The following is a 6,000-nucleotide window of genomic DNA, read 5'->3' as shown; positions in this document are numbered from 1 at the left end:
TTTTTTTGTAAAAACATTATTATTTGAAAATGGCTAGAACCAAGCAAACTGCACGTAAATCAACTGGTGGTAAAGCACCAAGAAAACAATTAGCAACGAAAGCTGCACGTAAAAGTGCACCAGCAACTGGTGGAGTAAAAAAACCACACAGATATCGTCCTGGTACAGTAGCTTTACGAGAAATTCGTCGTTATCAAAAAAGTACTGAATTGTTAATTCGTAAATTACCATTCCAACGTTTAGTACGTGAAATTGCACAAGATTTTAAAACCGATTTACGTTTCCAAAGTTCAGCTGTTATGGCATTACAAGAAGCTAGTGAAGCCTATTTAGTAGGTTTATTTGAAGATACCAATTTATGCGCAATTCATGCAAAGCGTGTTACAATTATGCCTAAGGATATACAATTGGCAAGACGTATTCGTGGAGAACGTGCATAAGCGTTTTAAATGACAATTTAAAAAAAAAAAAAACAAATAAGAAATATTTTCGGTCCTATATATAGGACCAACATATATTATTAAATAAGAGTATATTATTTTTATTAAAAAATATATATATATATATATATATATAAATTATTGAAATAAAATTAAACATTATTAAAATTTTGTTATAATTATAAGCGATTGCTATTTCTAAAAATAAATAAATTTCATAAAATTTATATTATTTTATATTCATTTGAAATATTAAAAAAACTTCTCGCTTTAAAGTAACCATGATATGAGTTATAAATGCAATAAAATTTTATACAAAAAATAATATTTATTTGTTGACGAATAATATAAAAGGTTTACATTTCTAAATAACATATATTTATATATGGTGTGTAAAAAAAAAGAAAAGAAGAAAAATAATTTATATTTTTAATATAAAAAGGCAACCGCACACAGTGTTCCCAAGCGGTCACCCATCCAAGTACTGACTGTGCCCAATGTTGCTTAACTTCGGTGATCGGACGAGAACCGGTGTTTTCAACGTGGTATGGCTGTTGCCAGTAATAAATGAAAATTTTTACAAATATATATTTTTCATAAATATCATTAATATTAAAGTATATTATTAAAATTTTCAATGAAGTAATCAATTTAAATATATACTTATTTATTATACCATATATTTTAAATAAAAATGCAACCGCACACAGTATTCTCAAGTGGCCACCCATCCGTGGTACTGACTGTGGCAAATGTTTCTTAACTATTATTTTATAAAATATTTATACAAAAAATAATTTACTCTTATCAAATATTAATTTGTGGCCTGTATTAAGGCCTATGTTATTTTCATTTTTTAGCAAAAATAATGAAATATTTCAATATATTATTAAAGTAACAGATCATTTCTTTTTTGGTGCTGCTTTTTTAATTTTTGTAGGAGATGATTTGGCAACAGAAGCTTTCTTAGCTTTTGGTGCTTTCGGTTTACGAGCAGGGCTACTTTTGGCAGCGGGTTTTGTACTTTTTGCTGGTTTTGCTTTAACTGGTGCTTTTTTTGATGCCGCTGATGATTTTGCAGTAACTTTTTTAGCAGCAGTTGATGATGATGGAGTCGCTTTTTTTGCTTTAGGCTTTTTGGCTGCCAATGATGTAGTTGTGGCTTTCTTTTCTTTTGGTGCCCGTTTACTTTTAGCACTCTTTGCTGAACCTTTTGCTCCACTTTCTTTTTTGGATACTTTTGATTTAGCTGAAGAATTAGATGAAGCGGAAGCAGCCAATTTGAATGAACCAGATGCACCTTTACCTTTAGTTTGTACCAAGGCTCCCTCAGTTACAGCAGCTTTTAAATATTTTTTAATAAATGGTGAAATTTTATCAGAATCCACTTTATAATTTGCAGCTAAATATTTTTTAATTGCTTGTAATGATGAACCACCACGTTCTTTTAAATTTTTAATTGCGTTAACAACCATTTCTGATGTACGTGGATGTGTTGGTTTTGAATGTTGTTTTGTACGTTTAGCACCAGAAGCTGTTGCTTTTTTTGTTGGTGTTGTAGAAGCAGCAGTAACCGCAGTTGCTGCAACAGCTGTAGAATTTTCTTCGGCCATATTTTTTTACTTTATAAAAATAATGTATTTATTATAAATATTTAAATGATAAAATATAATAATTCTATCAAATAAAAAATAAAGGTTTTCAATTATATCATTATTCACAATAATATAAGTCCCTATGTAAGTCAAAGTACCATGTAGAAAACACATAAAAATTAAATAGTATTTCTAATTTACTGTCGTAGTAAACATGATTTATTTTTTCAATTTCTATAATATATAAAATAATAAATTATAAATTTAATAATAATATTTATTTTATAAATTAAAATATATTTAATTTTTTTATTAACAATTATTAATAAACATAGTTTAATATTAATTATTTCAATCATACAAAACAATAATATTTTTAAGGTAAACTTAAAAAGTATATATTTTTATTTTTTATTTAATATCGATTTATTATAAATTATTAGTATATAAATAATTAAAAAATTTAATATATAAATATATATATTATAGTATAAGATTTCATTTTTAGAAAAACTTTTTTTGTCAATAATGAAAACGTATTATTATGAAATGTGTTAATCGAACATTGACAAAATATATTTCATTAGAAAATACTTTTATTTATGCATTAATATCAATAATTAACTATTAAATTAATTTTTTCATAATTATATAAAGAAATTTTATACTGATATAAGTATTTATATATTATAATATTTATTTTAAATATAAAAAAATTTATGACAAAATATATTATTAGAGTATTTGTTGAGATTAATATAAGATTATTTTAAATAAGAATTAATTTATATAATTATTAAAATATTATTAATTTTATGTTATGTAATTTTAATAAAAATAAATAATAATAATAATAAATATACAAATTTTTTAACAATTTAAATTTTATATGATCTAAATAATTTTGTTAAGTACGATATGAGAAATCATTGTAAGCTTCGTTAAGAAACTTTGTAATATAAAATAATAATAATAATATTAAATATATAAATAAATAAAATAAATTTGATATATATTTTTAGTTCATTCTGTGTATAAATCAAAGGATACCGAATAATTGGTAACGGATGCGATATATTATAGTATCGAGTATTAAAACATAATATATAAATTTATCTTGTTATTCAAATTTTTTGTTACTTAACTTATGTATTTAGAAAATTTATAATATTATTTATATAATTGACATAAAATCTTATAAATTGAAATTTTATTAATATGTATCAAAAGAAGAGAGTAACGTATTGATATAATATCAAAGGATACTGATTATTTAAATAACGAATACGTCATATATTGTTTGTGTAACGAAGTTCACTTGGCCATCTAGTTTAAAATAACATTTTCAATAGAAAGTTTATATGCTTTGTTTTTTTTTTTTCTTTAATTATTAAAAAAATAAATTGAAATTTAATTCAATCAAATTTTATAATAATTTTAAAAAAATTTTTCCTTTTAAAAAATATTTTGTGATGTTGTGATAATATGTATTAATACAAGTGCATCCTGATACTTTTATCTCTAGTAAAGGTATGAGTATCATGAACAGTTTTGTTATCTAATGATATTATTTTGATAATATTTTGTGTATATTCTTATAATATTTTGTCTAAATATCATCATAATACAATATTATTTTGATAATATTTTATGAATATTCTTATAATATGTTACCTAAATGTCATCATAATATGATGAATTATTTCCATAATAACATATAAAAAAAGAAAAAAAAAAAAAGAATCATTAATTTATAATTATTTAAATTGATTCTTTAAAAAAATATTATAATATATTATTTATAAAAATAATTTTTACTCTTATTTTAAATAAATTTGTGGCCTTTTATTAAAAGGCCTATGATCGATGTATTATTATTATAAAAATTAATGCAATGTTTTTAATTTATGCTTTCTTTTCAGTTTTCTTTGGTAATAACACTGCTTGAATGTTTGGTAATACACCACCTTGAGCAATTGTTACACCAGATAATAATTTATTTAATTCTTCATCATTACGAATTGCCAATTGTAAATGACGTGGAATGATACGTGTTTTTTTGTTATCACGGGCAGCATTACCAGCTAACTCGAGAACTTCTGCAGCCAAATATTCCATAACAGCAGCCAAATATACTGGGGCACCAGCACCTACTCGTTCAGCATAATTTCCTTTTCGTAATAATCTGTGAATTCTTCCAACAGGAAATTGTAATCCTGCTCGGCTTGATCTTGACTTTGCCTTTCCCTTTACTTTACCACCTTTACCTCGTCCAGACATAGCGAATAAATTTATTTAATTAATATTTTTTTTTGTAAATATAATCACACAGATGTGTACGTTACGGGGATTGTAACATAAATGTTTAAAATGTTATTTGGGTATTTTAATTTATAATATTTATAAAATATAAAACTTTAAAAATAAACCAATCACCTTATAGTATTATTTTTAGCCAATCAGAGAGTAGTATTCATTTTTATTGTTATATCCATCTTCGCGTATATAATACGCTAGTTGTATACACGACACGCTCATACATATACTGACTGGTGTTCTGTAACTATCTGTGTATATTAATTGTTTGTAACAATGCCACCAAAAACAAGTGGAAAAGCAGCAAAAAAAGCTGGCAAAGCTCAAAAAAATATATCAAAGAGTGATAAGAAAAAGAAGAGGAAGCGCAAGGAATCATATGCAATTTACATTTACAAAGTATTAAAACAAGTGCATCCTGATACTGGTATCTCTAGTAAAGCTATGAGTATCATGAACAGTTTTGTTAATGATATTTTTGAACGTATTGCTGCTGAAGCATCACGTTTAGCACATTATAATAAACGTTCAACAATCACAAGTCGGGAAATTCAAACCGCAGTTCGATTATTATTACCTGGTGAATTGGCAAAGCACGCTGTTAGTGAAGGTACTAAAGCTGTTACAAAATATACAAGTTCAAAATAAATAAATCGAAAATATTATTTAATTGATAACATAAAAATACATCAACATATAAAAACGGCTCTCTTTTTAAGAGAGCCATCAAATTTTTTAAATAAGAGTAAATTATTTTTATATATACAAAAAAATAAAATAAACAATTATTAATATCATATTTAATATAAAATTTTATATATTAATAGCTTGAATATATCTATTATTAGTATATCAATATTATTAATTTTAAATATAATAAAGGATATCGCGGAATATATATCGTAAATCAGTGTAATGCAAATGCATTACATTACCTTTATTATTTTCATTTTACATTTACTACTTGTTTATGTACGCTTATAATTATTAGAAAAATATTTTTAATAATTTTAAAAAATAAATGAAATAATAAAAATTTAATAATAAATTATTTATTGAAAGTATAAAAAATGGTATAGCAAAATCTTTATTTTCTTTGATTAAGGCGAAATGTTTTATTAGTTATAAATTCGATAATCTCCTATCGATACTTGTTACTCTTAACTTGTATATATAAAAAATATAATAGTATATTAATTTATAATAAAATTTTTTCAAAAATTCAATAAGTTATTGTAAAATAAAATAGATAATATACAAATTATAATTTATTATTGCAGATATATTACAATAAAAAAAAAAAAAATAAATAAAAATATTTGGTAATGTATGTTATAAACAAAATAATTTGTTGTAAACAAATTATATAATATGTTATATTTATTAACAAATTTATTTACTCTTATATAAATAAAATTAGTGGCTTCCCAAAAAGGAAAGCCTGTTTAAATTTATCGGATGTATTAAATATTCTTTAATAAATTTACTAAATATTTTAAGTAAATTATTATATTTTCTTAACCTCCAAAACCATACAAAGTACGACCTTGTCGTTTTAATGCATATACAACATCCATAGCTGTAACTGTTTTACGTTTTGCGTGTTCAGTATATGTAACAGCATCCCGAATAACATTTTCAAGGAATAC

At 23.5% G+C, this 6,000-nt stretch overlaps 1 non-coding gene across 1 annotated transcript; it reads right to left on the bottom strand.

Moving 5' to 3' along the window:
- Nucleotides 1–880: 880 nt before the first annotated feature.
- LOC123304112 lies at nt 881–999 on the bottom strand. The gene has a single exon (XR_006536162.1). It is a non-coding gene; the product is annotated as a 5S ribosomal RNA (ribosomal RNA).
- Between the last annotated feature and the right edge of the window lie 5,001 nt (nt 1,000–6,000).

The sequence above is a fragment of the Chrysoperla carnea genome, assembly GCF_905475395.1.
Source record: "Chrysoperla carnea chromosome X unlocalized genomic scaffold, inChrCarn1.1 SUPER_X_unloc_21, whole genome shotgun sequence".
In the NCBI taxonomy this organism is placed as follows: Eukaryota; Metazoa; Arthropoda; class Insecta; order Neuroptera; family Chrysopidae; genus Chrysoperla; species Chrysoperla carnea.
This window is presented reverse-complemented; position numbering and strand designations above follow the sequence as displayed.